The sequence below is a fragment of the Alexandromys fortis genome, unplaced genomic scaffold (genome assembly GCF_014885135.2).
Source record: "Alexandromys fortis isolate MF-2015 unplaced genomic scaffold, M_Fortis_MF-2015_v1.1 scaffold_40, whole genome shotgun sequence".
NCBI lineage: Eukaryota > Metazoa > Chordata > Mammalia > Rodentia > Cricetidae > Alexandromys > Alexandromys fortis.
This window is the reverse complement of record NW_026067966.1, coordinates 8,375,242-8,391,258: the sequence shown is the minus strand read 5'-3', so window position 1 is coordinate 8,391,258 and position 16,017 is coordinate 8,375,242.

The window sequence follows — 16,017 nt, the reverse complement described above, 5'->3', positions numbered from 1 at the left end:
TAATATTATACAGACTGATTAGCTATTACTTATATATCTAGAAATAACATACATACATCTACACTAATTCACACTCACACATACATATCATACCTATATGTAACAGCAATAGAAGAAAAAAGGGTCATAAATTTGAAAAAGAACTGAAATGGGTACATGGGAGGGTATAGAGAGAGGAAGAGAAAAAAAGTGATGCAATTATGATATAATCTCAAAAATAAAGAAATTAAAAGTGCATTTTAAATCATAAAAACAACTCTTGCCTGCTTTAACTTTGAGACAAGAGCAAGGGGTCTTTTAAAGTAAGGTTCCCATTTTCTCATTGAGACTATGTAAAGTACTGGTTTCTTTTGATGTTTACAGTTCAAAGGGAAAATTCCAAAGCCCTTGACAAAGACAATTTTAAGTTGTAAAACTAAGAAAAGGACTTTAAAGAGAGATTATTTCTCAAGAAGGCAGTGAAAGAATTGACACTTGAAAACTTTTTCCAGCTTTTTTCCCCCTTTGTTGAAAATAAATTCTTTTCTCAGACAATATATCTTGATTATAGTTTCTGCTCCCTCTATTCCTCCCATTGCCTCCCCCATTTTCCTCCCCTTTCCCTCCTCAGGCTTCTAAGAGATAGCAACCAATTATGACAAATTAAAATATAATAAGATAAAGCAAAAACTATCTTATCTAATTTGGACATGACAACCTAACAGGAGGAAAAAGTCCCAAGAGCAGGCATAAGAGTCAGAGGCCCTCTCGTTCTCACAGTCAGAAGTCCCTAGAAACCAATAAGCTAAAATATGTAATATATACTCAGAGGACCTAGTACAGAGCTTTGTAGGCACTATTCTTCCTGCTTCAGTCTCTGTGAGCTCATATTCTCCTTGTTTAGTTGCCCTGGTTTCCTCTACCCCTTTTGGCTTTTTACAGTCTTTCTGCCTCCTCTTCTATGGGATTCCCTGGGCTCTGAGGAAAAGGATTTGATGAGCTGCAGTTTCATGGCAGCTCTCTCTGTCTGCCCTTCTTACTAGCATTCAGTTCTGTCTACTCTGCCTACCTAAGTGCTGCCCTATCAAAAGGCCAAGGCAGTTTTTTTATTCAACCAGTGAAAGAAACACATAGACAGAAGAAACTCCTACACCAAAGTCATGTGTGACTCATGGTTAGTGTTCATAGATCAAAGACTTGTCAGAATACAATCCATGTGAATAAATTCATTACAATGTACATGTACACAGCTATTACTCATGTCTTATGATAGTATTATGATTTTTCAATAATTCTAGACCATTTGGCTTTTTAAGGATTATGCTTTAGCATTTTGTAGATAACAGAATCTAAATAGTAGAAAATTATATAAACAATTATGATCTATCTCTCTTGCAGTTAGAAAGTACAAATTATAAACTATGCAAATCTATTTCTGCTACTTTGAAAGAAAACAAATTATATTTGATACAAAGAAAATAACCATCCTGCAGCTCGCATTTCAAAGTGGTGCATCAGTGTTCAGGATAATTAAACTTAGCATGGAGAGAGAACATTATTTATATATTAAGCCACAAGAAAAATTCTAACTAATATGTGGTTATTATTAGGATAAGCCAAAGAATAAAGTATTATATCATAAATCTTAAGAAATATAACAAATTTAAAGCATAAAATCTTTGCAAAAAAATAAACCACATTGTAACTCTTGGCTATATTTTATGAATCAAAAAAAACAGTAAAGGATATATTTTTTTAAACAATAAGAATGTTGCAGCTAGACTTTTTTTGAGTACAGCTTAATTTTATTTAACTAACAGAAATGAAACAAAACTTTATATAGTTAAACAAATGCAGCAAAAATAAACAAGTAACACATTTTTGCCTAGTTAAACAAATATTCCACAACATTTCTCCCTTTTGTCTAAATAAAAGGAAAGATTTTAACTTCAACATAGAAAAAATATAAACAATAAGAACAGTTATTAAGTACAAGTTATATTTATGAAATCTAGTCCTTTTGCATTTGGCAAGTTTGAGGAAATCCTTTATTAATCTATCCTATCTTGGTGAGTCAAAAGCTCTGTACCTAATTTACCTTCTATCATAAATAAGGAAAACAACTATAACTTTCCAGTCTTCAACTTAAACAGAAACGAAAGGAACATTGTCCCATTCATTTTATGAGACCACAGTTACCTTGATACTCAAAATCACATAAAGACTTAACAAAGAAAGAGAACTACAGAACATTTCCCGCTATGAACATAGATACAAAAATATTAAATGAAGTATTTGCAAACCAAATCCAAGAACACATCAAAGAAATTATCTACCATGTTCCTACTTAGGCTTCATCCCAGAGATGTGAGAGTCCCAGAGATGGAAGGCTCAACATATGAAAATCAGTCATAGCAATATACTATATATACAAACTGAAAGAAAAAAAGCATATGATCATCTCATTAGATACAGAACAGACCTCTGACAAAATCCAACACCTTTTCATGAGTAAAGTCTTCGAGTGATTTGGGATACAAGGGACATACTTAAACATAATAAAGGCAATTTACAGCAAGTCTATGGCCAATATCAAATTAAATGGAGAAAAGCAATCCCACTAAAATTAGGACAAGGTGTCCACATTCTCCATGTCTATGCAATATAGTACTTAAGCCTTGACCTAGAGTAAGAAGACAACTGAAGGGGATCAAGGGGATACAAATTGAAAATGAAGAACTCAAAGTATCATCATTTTCAGATGATACTATAGTTTACATAAGGACTCTAAAAATTCCACCAGGGAACCCCTACAGATAAACACTTTCAGCAAAGTAACCGGATACAAGGTATACTAAAAAAAAAAATAGTAGCTTACAACATAAAAATGACAAACATACTGAGAATCATATCCGGAAAACAATACCCTTCACAATAGCCACAGATAAGACATCTCTTGGGGTAACTCTAACCAAGCAAGACAAAAACATATATGATAAAATCTTTAAGTCCTTGAGGAAAGAAATTTAAAAAGAAATTTGAAGATGAGAAAGATCTCCCATGCTCGTGGATCAGTAGGATTAACATAGGAAAAATGGCCATCATATAAAAAGAAATCAACAGATTCAACATGTCATCAAAATGTCCAATACAATTATTTACAGAACTTGAAAGAACAATAATTAACTTCATATGGAAGAACCAAAACAAACAAACAAATTCATGATTACTAAAACAATCCTAAGTAATTAAAGAACTTCTGGAAGTCTCGCCATCCCTGATTTCAAGCTGTACTACAAAGCTGTAGTAATAATTAAAAAAAAAACACATGGTAGTTGCATAAAAGCAGACATGTTGATCAATGGAATTGAACTGAAGACCCAGACTTAAATCCACACACCGATGGCCACTTGAGTTTTGATAAAGAAACCAGACATTCATACTGGAAAAAAATAGACAATTTCCTCAACAAATGGTGCTGGTCAAACAGTATGTGTGCAGTAGAAGAAATGCGAATAGATCCAAACAAAACTCAAGTCCGGGTGGATCAAAGACTTCAACAGAAGACCAGACACACTAAACCTGTTACAAGAGAGAATAGGAAATAGCCTTGAATGCATTGGCACAAAAGACATCTTTATAGAAAACATTGATGGTATAGGCACTAAGACCAACAATTAATAAAAGGGGCCTCATGAAACTGAAAAACTTCTGTAAGGCAAAAGACATTGTCAATTAGATGAAGTGGGAACCTAAAAAAATGGGAAAAGATTTTTACCAACCCCACATCCAATGGAGGGCTATTATCTGAATAATAAGGACTAAAAAAAACCTAGGTATCAAGAAAACAAATAATTCAATTTAAAAATGGGGTACAGATCTAAAAAGAATTCTCAATAGAGGAATCTTAAACGGGTGAGAAGCACTTAAAGAGATTTTCAACATCCTTAACCATCAGGGAAATGTGAATCAACACCTGCCAGGATGACTAAGATAAAAACCACAACTGACAGTTCATGCTGACAAGGATGTGGAGCAGGTGGAACACTTCTCCACTGCTGGTGTGAATGCAAACTTTTGAAACTACGAAAGTCAATATTGTAGTTCCTCAGAAAAAATTGGAATCGACCTACATCAAGAACCATTTATACCACCCTTGGGCATATACACAAAGGATACTTCATCAGATCACAAGGATACTTGCTCAACTATGTTCATCAACTATTCTAAATAGCCAGAAACTGGTAACAACTTAGATGTCCTTCAGCTGAAAAATGATTAGAGAAAATGGAACATTTCTCAGAAGTTAAGACAGAATGAAATCATGAAATTTGCAGGAAAATGGATGAAACTAGAAAATACCATACTGAGTGAGGTAATGCAGACCCAGGGAAAAAAATATGGTTTGTACTCATTTATAAGGGTGTATTATCTGTTAAGAAAATTATAATAAAGCTATACTGCACAGACCCAGAGAAGATAGGTAAAGAGGAGAGCCTAGTAGGAACTCATGGATCTCCCTGGGAAGGAGTAATAAAATAGATATTGTGGGTGGACTGGGGGTAGGTTAGGGATAGGAGTGGGAAGGAATCAGGTGATGGTAAGGGGTGGAGGGAAATAGTATGGGGAAGTACAGCTAGAATTGGGGGTCATTTGATGGACAGTGTGGAAACCTAGTGCAGTGTAGACTTGGAATCTCTGAGGGTGACCCTATTAAGACTCCTACTAAGGGAAGATAAGGAGTCTGAACTGGCCATCTTTGTGACTAGGCAAAGCTTCCAGTGCTGAAACGGGATTTCATTTGATTCATTAGTTGGCCCACTGTGTACCAATGAGATCTCTAAAGCAAGCAAGGCTGATGCTAGGGTAGAGGGTTGCTCTCTGGATGCTGACATCAGGGCTGCATTGCTGAGGACAACATCCATGTAACTCATTGAATGTAGAGAGGTTGAGTTGGTGCCTACATGGAACCTTCAGCCATGTTTTGGTCTCTTTGGTGTAGCAACATATTATGCAGGCTATGGAAAGAGAAACCTGAACACCAACTCAGTCACAAAACCTTTACCTATATTCTGTCCCTTCTGAAAGATGTGCTGGAGCAATGATGGTACCAATCTTGTGGAGTTGCCTGTCAATGTTTAGTTTAATTTGAAGCCCATGCCATGACAGGGAGGCCATGTCTGACACTTTCTGAATGACCAGTAACTTGAGACTGGATAGCCCAGAGACCTGAGGAGAAACCAAACACAACTGCCTCCAACCACTGAAAATGTCAATTAAACTGTTCCTAAAGATATTGTGTTATACTCATAGATCTATATCTTGTGCAGGCATCATCAGAGAGTCTTCTTCTGGCAGCAGATAGTAGCTATTGCAGAGACCTGCAGTGAGACATTATGCAGAGAGAGAATATAAAATGGAGGTTTCCGTCATGTCCTTCCCTTCAGAGACAGGAGAACTCTACAAGAAGGTAAAGAAAGATTGTAGAAGCCAGAAGGGATGAAGGACACCAGGAGAACATGGCCCATTGCATCAACTAAGCAAAGTTCATATGTGCTCACAAAGACTGAAAAGGCAAGCACAGGCCTGCGTGGTCTACACCAGGTCCTCTGCATATATGTTATGACTGTAGGCTTGATGTTTTTGTGGGTCTCCTAACAGTGGAGTGCTGCGGGAGGACTTTCTGCTCCTTCACCCAATAGCTGCTGAATACCAGCCCACTGGGGAATGGTCTATTTATCTTTAAAAAAGAGCGCCAAGCCTCAGCCTGCTCTCTTGGTTCCAGTGCTTGGTTCCGGCTCCTGTTCCAGTAACTAGGCTCCTTTCCTGATGGTTGGTGTTTTGTGTGTTTTACCCCCCAAAATAAATACCCCTTTAAATCCTAACTGGTGTGGGATTGTTTCACGCATTAGTGGAGGCAGTGTGTTTTTGTTTTGCCTGCCCTTGGGACTCTTTTCCTCCCATTAGTGTGCCTTGAACAACCTCAATTTGAGGGCTTTTTTTTATCTTGTCTTTTTGTATTCTGTTTGGTAAGGTTTGGTTGTTGTCTCTTGGGAGTCTGCTCCTTTCTGAAGGAAACCAGAGGGAGTATAGGTCTCAGGGACAAGGGAGGTCAGGGGAACTGGGAGGAGTGGAGAGAGGGGAAACTGTGGCTGCGATGTATTAAAGGAGTCTATTTTCAATAAAAAAAGCATTATTATATCTTATGCTTAAAAAATTTTCCCTAGACTGTATTTTTGTATAATTTTAATTTTAAAGTGTATGCTGGTTATTTCTGAACTTTTAATTAACTTATAAAACTTTATCTAAATCACCTACACAATAAATGATAGCTTTCAAAAGAAAAAGAAAAGAAAAAGAAACTGAGCCCCACTTCCATATGTGGTTTACTGGGCATCTTCTTATAAATTAACTTATTCCTTAAGGTTTATCTCAAAAAGTTTTAAATCCCAGATGCATCAAATTGGTTCCAAGATCATAATGCAGGAAGCTGCATCATACATGATCTAAAAAAAATACAATAGAAGAAATCAGTTTGATATACCACCTAAATACAAATTAAGATTTTTTTCCCCTTGTCAATAATAATGTTTCAGGAATCTCTATGTTGAAGTTGTTTTTTCCCCTGAATTTCTTCATCTTCTAAATACTGGTACAGTGCCCTTCAGTTGAAAATTCATTTTCAGCACCAGCTCTGAGATAATGGAATAGACTCCTCAAGTATTTTTCCTTTAGAGTGAACAAAGTCTACCAGTCACTAAGAAAAACATAGGACAGAAAGTACATCTTATTCTGGTCACAGAGAACTAAGTTTTGTTCTTGTTTTTGCTTCTCTTTCATGGACCATTAGCAGTGTAATTGATATAGAATTATCCAATCTTTATGTTGAAGTCTTTGATCCATTTGGACTTGAGTTTTGTGATAGATATGGATATATTTTCATTCTTCCACATGTTGATATCCAGTTATACCAGAACCATTTGTTAAATATGCTTTCTTTTTTTCCATTTGATATTTTTGCTTCTTTGTCAAAAATCAGTAGTTCGAAGGTGTGTGGATTAATATTTGGGTCTTCGATTCAGTTCCATTGGTCCTCCTGTCTGTTCTTATGCCAATACTAGGCCATTTTCAGTACTGTAGCTCTGTAGTAGAGTTTGAAGTCAGGGATTGTAATGCCTCCAGAAGTTCTTTTATTGTACAGGAATGTTTTGGCTATCCTGGGTTTTTTCTTTTCCATATGAAGTTGAGTACCACTCTTTCAAAATCTGTGAAGAATTTTTCTGGGATTTTGATGAGCATTGCACTAAATCTGTAGATTGCTTTTGGTAAGATTGCCATTTTTAATACATTAATTCTACCTACCCAAGAGCATGGAAGATCTTTCCACTTTCTTGTGTTCAACTTCTTTCTTCAAAGATTTAAAGTTCTTGTCATAGCTGTTGGAAATGCAAGCTGGCACAGTCCCTTTGGATGTCAGAGTGGTGATTTCTCAGAAAATCAGGAAACAACCTTCCTCAAGACCCAGTAATACCACTTTTGGGTATATATCCAAAGGATGCTAAATTGTGCCACAAGGACATATGCTGAACTATGTTCATAGCAGAATTGTTTGTCATAGCCAGAACCTGGAAACAACCTAAATGCCCCCTGACTAAAGAATGAATAAGGAAAATGTGGTACATTTACACAATGGCATACTACACAGAAGAAAAAATAACGGCATCTTAAATTTTGCAGGATAAATGGATGGAGATAGGAAACGTCATTTTGAGTGAAGTAACCTTGGCCCAGAAAGACAATTATCACATGTACTCACTCATAAGTGGTTTTTAAACATAAAGCAAAGAAAACCAGCCCATACATCACAATCCCAGAGAACCTAGACAACAATGAGGACCCTAAGAAAGACATACATAGATCTAATCTACATAGGAAGTAGAAAAATACAAGATCTTGTGAGTAAAGTGGGAGCATGAGGACCTTGGAAGAGGGCTGAAGGGGAAGGGAGAAGTAGGGAGGGGAGCAGAGAAAATATTTAGAGTTCAATAAAAATCAATAAAAAAAATTATCCAGTCTTGCTTTACCTAGTCATAAGCCCACAGTAAGTGTGGTCCTTCAGTAACCTCAGAGCAACTTTTTGTGATATACTGGTATTAACATGGAACATTGACTAATGGTGTTCAAATTCCACTGCACACCCATATACAAATATTAGCTCACTTATACTTGACACTGTTGTTTCTTGTGTCTCATTATTGTGGGCAAGTGGCGAGTCTCACAATGGAAACATTGACAGCCATTGTATGGGTTTAACCTACATCGTCTTAAATAAAGTTTGATATCCTACCTTAGAAGATGTTCTTTCCACTTTTGTGTCTCTTTAGAATTCTATAGAACAACTCCATAGTTAATGAAATATGAAAGTTGTTATTTATATCAACTTGCTCTGTTTAAATCTAGTATGTTTTTTTGCCTCCCAAAGTTCCATAACCATATGACTTTAATTATAAGAGTTAATTCATGTAATCTTTTCTTCTTTCTCAAAATATCTTGAACATATTTAGTCAATGAGAGTCTTCAATATAATTGTATTTGTTTTATTTTTACCTTTGATTCCATATGAAACAAACATGTGAATCTTTAGTCGCCTATAAGTCTGTAGTCTTTATATAAGGCAATATGATGAGAGCACAAATGTCCTTGTATTCACAGATCAACAAAATACCAGGAATGTTAATCACACAGGGTTGTCTTTTCAAACAAGAAGTTGCACAGCCTTATTCTGCCCAGAAGGCTGGGAATGAAGGTGAATTGCAATCTGAGTTATCCGAAAGGCCATGCCATTAAAAGTTCGCAAAACCAGGACCAAATATACTTAATAATCTAGAAGACCCTTACATCATTTGTTTGACCAGAAGCTCATTGAATCTCTCACACTACATCCAGAAATTACTAATAGCCCAAATGACCTCCATGATATGTATGGCCAAAACCATGCCAGATCCTTCCCTAGGTACTTAAACTAATACATATAGTCTATCTCTAGACATTATCTTCTTGAAATAAATGATATGTACACTTTTTTGATATGTACTTTGAGTTGAGTTTAGATGTAATTATGCCTCCTTGAACACTTGGGATTGTACTATACCAGAAAACTTTCTTCCAAATTTTGGTGTTTACATATACCTACAATAAATCACCTGGCATCACACTCCAGAAGGTTGGTTCAGCCTGGTTTACTAAGACAATCTGAACCTGATGTGGGAGTGTCAAATATCAATCTGTTGATTTCATTGGTTAAGCAATAAAGAAACTCCTTGGCCCTGATAGGTTAAAACATAGGTGGGAGGAGTAAACAGAACAGGATGCTGGGAGGAAGACGAAGTGAGTTCAGACTCGCCAGCTCTGCTCTCTGGAGCAGAGGCCCTGCTTTGCTCTCCTGGGCATACGCGATGAAGCTCTGACCCAGGATGGACCTAGAGGTGCTACATAGATGATAAGAAATGAGCTAAATTAATATGTTAGAATTAGCCTAGAAGAGGCTAGATAGAAATGGGCCAAGCAGTGTTTAAATGAATACAGTTTGTGTGTTGTTATTTCGGGCATGAGCTAGCCAGGCGGCTGGGGTGCTGGGGACGCAGCCCCGCCGCTCATATCACTACATGAACCAAGTTTTCATTCTCACCTTTTCACGGATCATTTTCCTGTCAATCGTGATGCTTTCAGGGACTCCCTACATCAATATATTATGTATAGCCATTGCCAAATATACAAAATTTTGAAATGGAAATTATATTTGAACAGGTTATGACAGTTAATCTTGATTATCAGTTTTAATTTAATTCGATTGAGAAATGCCCAGGAAGCAGAGCATACTTCTTTAGGCATCTATAAAGTATTTTGAGTGAAGATTACCAATTTGCTTCAAATATGGGTGGCAAAATACCACAGAATTGGGGCTGAGATGGGATAGAAAGAGTGTGGTAATAAACAAGAAGTGCAGAATTTCCCTCCTTCAGCTTCCTATCTGCCATTATGAGAGTTATTTTGTCCTTCTACGTCCTCCTACTGTAATGGGCTGAGACCTCCAAAGCCAGGTATTTAGTTACAGTGATTAAAGTCTGTCTAAAACATATGCATGAATATATGAAATATATATATATTACATACCAAAGCATATTAATACATGTATACATTATATAAAGTTTAGGTTAGTATAAGTATATTTGTGTTCTCAAATGCACCACTTCTTTATGATGAAAATACTAAAAATCCATTCCTCTAGTTTTTTTTGAGATATGTATACTTATCTGCAGTCGCCCTATTTTTCTATAGTGCACTGTAGCTTTTGCCTCCTCTGTGATGCAGTCTCTACTGGGTGATCTTCTCATTCATCTCTCTCTCCTCCACTTTGCAGTGTCTAGTACCCACCATTCTATGAAATAAACTTTTAATACTCTACACTGTACTTGCCTTTCTGAGTCTAACTTATTTTTTTACTAACACTAAGTCTTGGTAAACTTTCCTTGTGAAGAATTATTCACTTAAATACTGGCCCTGGAAGTGAAATCTAAATTGTATAAATGTAAATAGTGGAGATTTTCATTTCATAGAAAAGTTCACAAAATGTATAAATAAATTTTTTGCTGCTGTCCAATACAAAAGATTATGTTCAGTTCCACAGCTAGCTAACCAGAGACATCTAAATCAATAATGATCAATTCTTTAGGAAATGCTTTTTATTTATTTAAAATGATTTTTCCTACACCATTTACTTATTTAGTTTTTTATTTCTATATGAGATTGCACCTTGTGAATCCTGTGGACTGGACTTAAGTAGTCAGAACTGACAGTCAGTGTCTTTATCTGCTAAGCTATTGTCCAGCACACATTTTTATTACATTTTTACTATATCTCATTCTTCAGCAGCACTTTAAAACATACTATTTTAAATTAAAACATATAATAATTTTGTTGAAAGAGTATAAATCTTTTTCTACCTGCAAAATATTTAACTAAATCCATATATTTAAGTATTTTAGAAAGGGTTTTATGTTAACTTCAAACCTGAGAATCTGCTACTTTACTCCTATGAGTTGAAAAGATATTATAATCCTAACTTTATTCCTAAATACTCATATGAAGAATAAGATGATTTTCATTGTGTATAGGGACTTTTAAATTCATAGTAAAACTGGTGTTATCCTTTTCTCTAAGGACATGATTTATTGTCCTCTTTATTTTCTCTAACTTTTCTAGGTTTAACTTGAGACTTCCGTGCTTCATGTATAACTTAGAATTTTTCAACAACCCTGCCCAGGTAGGAAAATTCTCATAACTTTATTTCTCATGCAACGGTTCTCTTTTTATTCCTAATTATCAGACTAAATGTAAAGGGAACTACATGATTGTAGAATTCATATTGTATCTGATTTTGGGTGTGTTTACCGAATTAAAGTAAAATAGAGAAAACGCTTTTCCACATTTTTATTATACAACAATTTATAAAATAAATAGAGATGCAACCAAAGGTAAAATGTTGGTTCTTTTTCCTTTCCTTTAAAAAGCTGTATTGTTACATGTTTTTCTTTTTCTTGATAATTGTACCAATCAATTCAGCAACTCAAACCTATGTTTCCACACTTGCTTTTCATCTACTCATTATTAGGAACACATTTCATACTATTTACTCTTTCTGAAAGTGGTTCCCATGGTTTGGGTCTGAGATGTCATCGCAGGACGTTTGTGTATTTGAAGCCACGTACTGATCCCTGCAGCAAACCCTGGTCATAGGTGGAAAATGTGAGAAGTGTCCCAGTGATAAAACACTGCTCAAAAACGATGGAGGGGAAGAAAGGTTTCATTTCACAGTTCATCATCAAGGAAGTCAGGGCTGGAACTCAAGGCAGCAAGCTAGAGGCAAGAAATGAAACAGAGACCATAGAGGAGTGCTGCTTACTGGATTGCTCCCGGGTTCCATTAGCTATCTTGCTTATACAACCCAGAACCTTCTGTCTAGAGATGTACCATCTGCTTTAGGCTGGAACCTTCAGTATCAATTAATAATAAAAAAAATGCTCCCTTCAAAAAATGTAAAAATTCTGGGCATGGTGGCACACACCTTAAATCCCAGAACTTGGGAGGCAAAGGCAGGTAGATCTCTGAGTTTGAGGAGAGCACAGACTGCAAAGCAAGCTCCCGGACATTCAGGGCTACACAGAGAAACTATGTTGAAAATGTTCCACGTGTGTATAGAGAGGCTAATCTGATAGAGGGAAACCCTAAGTGAGTGCCCCTTCCATAGCTCTGGGCTGTATCGAGTTGAAGCCTGAAGCTCTTTCTCTAGAAAAGGAAGTGGTTGACTTATTCTGGCTCTGTCTTCATAAGTGAGTGCATCTAGTCCTAAATTTAAAGTTTAAATAGACTTTTGGAGGAACTGGAAGTCAGGTCACTGTGAAGGGTAACACCTAGTTGGGGAATTGTGTCACTGGAGGTCAGTTCTAGGGAGTATACTTGCCATTGGTCATTCTCTGACACTCATTGCTCTGTTTCTGGATTCCCATAAGGTGAATGGCTTTTTCCATATGTCGTAGTCCACCATGATATTCTCTCTCAATGTAGGCCCCAGAACCAGCTGTGGAACTGTGGAGCCAGCTTAGCACACACTGAAGTCTTTGAAACAAGGAGCCAAGAGAAATCTTTCCTCCTTTAGGTATTTCTCATACTGAAAGGACCTTTTTTTTTTTTTTTTAACTCTCCGACGCCATTTACAATAGTCTATACTCAAGGAGAATTCTTATACGGAAGACTTTATGCTCGTAATCAATTGAGGTGATTTCTACACAGTGCTGAGGTTTGTCTTAGAATACTTTTTGAATAGCTTCTAATAATAAACAAGTTAATTTTGTACATAAATATCTCAAATAAGATTTATAAAGTATTGGAAATTAATGGAGGCATGGGTGTGTAGAACAAGGAGGAATCACATTTCACTCTAAGTTTCACTTATGATACTTAAAATCCTGGGAGAGAGAAATGAAGTTACAGAGGACTCAAATGAAATACATAGAATATAGACTCTCAAGAAACCTCAGGGACATAAGGATCAGTTTTGTTGTTAGTATCCTCTTTTTGTTCTTGTTCCCCCCTACTTTTTTCTTCTTTCAATCTACATTTAACAGAAGTTTGTATTCCCCAAATACCATGAAAACGCAGACAAAAACTAAAATAAGCAAAAACAAAACCAGAATGGGGTAAACCTATTGCTTTAATCCAGATGACTGGGAGAGAGACTTTTAGGAAAGATACCTTAATAAAGTAAGTGTTAGACCAGGTGAATGGTATTAAGACTATGTGAGCCAAGTTCTATCTCCTGGCTAGGCACAACCTCAGTGATTGTCTCTGGCCCATTCATCCTGTACACGAAGGGCTAGCTTCATCTAACAGTTGTTGGATATCTATAAGGGCTTGTGTATTAACTGCCCTATCAGAGAACAAAGAAGCTCCAAATTGCAAGAATGAACATTGACCAAGGCAACTGATGAGGCATAAATCTGTCAGTGTTCTTCAGTAGAAAGACAGTTCCAATTTTTCAGTGACAAGTATCCACATCTATGAAATCTGTCTCTCTGCCACTTTCTCCCTTATTAGACGCTATCTTGGTCTTTTGGCCTGCCTCTGTCCACTGGGGCTACAGGAGGGAGCTGAATTTTTTGGTCACTCTGGCTAAGCAATACGGTAGCTTCAAATTTTTGCTGATCTCATAATCATCAAACAATCGGTCTTCAGAATCCTCAGTATAGATGGCCCATCCCCAAAGTATGAAGCTGCCTTCTTCATTACCTTTCTCTTGGAAACAATTCATTAGCAGTTATTAAAGCCAGGTCTGCTTGTATCAGCTCTGACAATATACATACGTACAGGTAACATTCTATAGCCTGAGCAAGTTGTTCTTACTTATGTAATGACACATGTGAATGTATCATTAATTGTTACATACATATATTTTTACATATGTATCTAACAGCAATTAATGATGAAAGAGGCCATAAATTTGATAAAAGCAAGAAGGAATATATGGGAGAATGTGGAAAGGGGAAATGATGTAATTATATTATAATCTGAAGAACATAATTAAAAATCTTAGGCATGCTTGTGACGAATGTTCTTGGGTTTTTTGTTGCTGTTGTTTTTGAAAATATCTTCATTTCTCCTTCATTCTTCAAGGATTTAGTCTCCTGATGTATGAATTGAATTTGACAGTTTTTTCCTTTCTGCTCTTGAAAATGCTCTGCCACCTTTTCTGGTCTCTGAGACATCAGAAAACTTGTAATACAGGTCTCAGCACCTGTATGTGTCTTGTGCTTTGTCTTGGGATCTTTTCTGTTTGTTTTGTTTTCTTCTGATTTGTTTTCTTCTTCTTCTTCTTCTTCTTCTTCTTCTTCTTCTTCTTCTTCTTCTTCTTCTTCTTCTTCTTCTTCTTCTTCTTCTGTGTGAATGTGTGAGCACATTCTTCTGTGTTCCTTTAAGATAAATCTTTTGTTGAGGCCTTGGAAGTCATTATTGTGAGATGTAATCACTGAGAAAGATAGGTTTTCTATGTCCTATTCAATCCAGTGGGATGTCGGTGGCCTAATCTGGTCACAAATTAGCAAGAAATATTATCTAATTTTGCTGACAATTTCTTCCATAATACTCTCCAGTACTTTTCCACGAATGATGGAGGTGGGTCTTGTAATAATAAAGAAACTGCCTCGGCCCTCATAGGACAGAAAATTAGGTAGGCAGAGTAGGCAGAAGAGAATGCTGGGAGAAAGAAGCTTAGTCAGAAGAGTCGCCATGATTCTCCCGCTCCAGACAGACGCAGGTTAAGATCCTCCCTGGTAAGCCAGCTCGTGAGCTACACAGAATATTAGAAATGGGTTAGAACAATATGTAAGAGCTAGCCAATAAGAAGCTGGAACTAGCCGGGCCAGGCAGTGTTTAATAGAATACAGTTTCCGTGTAATTATTTCGGGCATAAGCTAGCCATGCCGGCGGCCGGGTGCTGGGGACGCAGCCCTGCCGCTGCTCCAATTTCAACACACGAAAAATTCTCAGCATTTCAACTCTTCTGCCTTCTGTCTCAGTGAACGTGAGCTTAGCTTCATACGCTACCACAGCAATCTTAGATACAGTTTTTCTCATTTTGTTTGAACTAGTGTTTTTACATGTAACTTAGGTTCTTCCCCACAAATTTATCTAGAACAGCAGAAATTTATAGACTCATAAACCTTTTATACCATAGACTGTGCTACCTATACCAATTACGAACTCATAGAAGACTAATTGAAAGATTTTAGTATATTTATTTGAATATTCATATTTGCATTGCATCTGAATAGACTTTGGTATTATTTTAAGTAATCGCTGATAACAGGCACATTTGAAATTCTAAATTATTCTAAAAGAAGGAAAGCAGTATGTGAAAAAAAAGTCCTAATTTGTGGTTGCTATTATACTAAGTGCTTTAACTATTTTAAGTTATTTTTTAATTAATTTCATAATAAAGTATAGTATGTAGTATAATACAGTGCAGTACATGGTACAGTTAGTATCTACTTGTTTTGTTTAAAGAGTATTGTAAGCATACTGGAACAAAAACACAGCAAAAACACAGGATTGTCTTAAAGGGCGTAGGTATATGTCTTCAGATTACTCTTGTCATAAAACACCATGACTAATGCAACTGGAGAGGAAAGGGTTTATTTGGCTTACATATTCCAAAGCATAGTCCATTGAGAGAAGCAAAGTCAGGAACTGAAATCAGATAATAACGTGGAGGCAGGAACTGATGCAGAAGCCATGAAGGGGTTCTGCTTACTTACTTGGACCTCCTGGCTAACACACATGCTTTTTTTTTATTTATTGAAAAAATTTCCGCCTCTTCCCTGCCTCCCATTTCCCTCCTTCAACTCCTCTCCCTCTTCCCCCCTCCATTCTTCCTCCCTCTCGAGTCTGAAGAGCAATCAGGGTTCCCTGCCCTGTGAGAAGTCC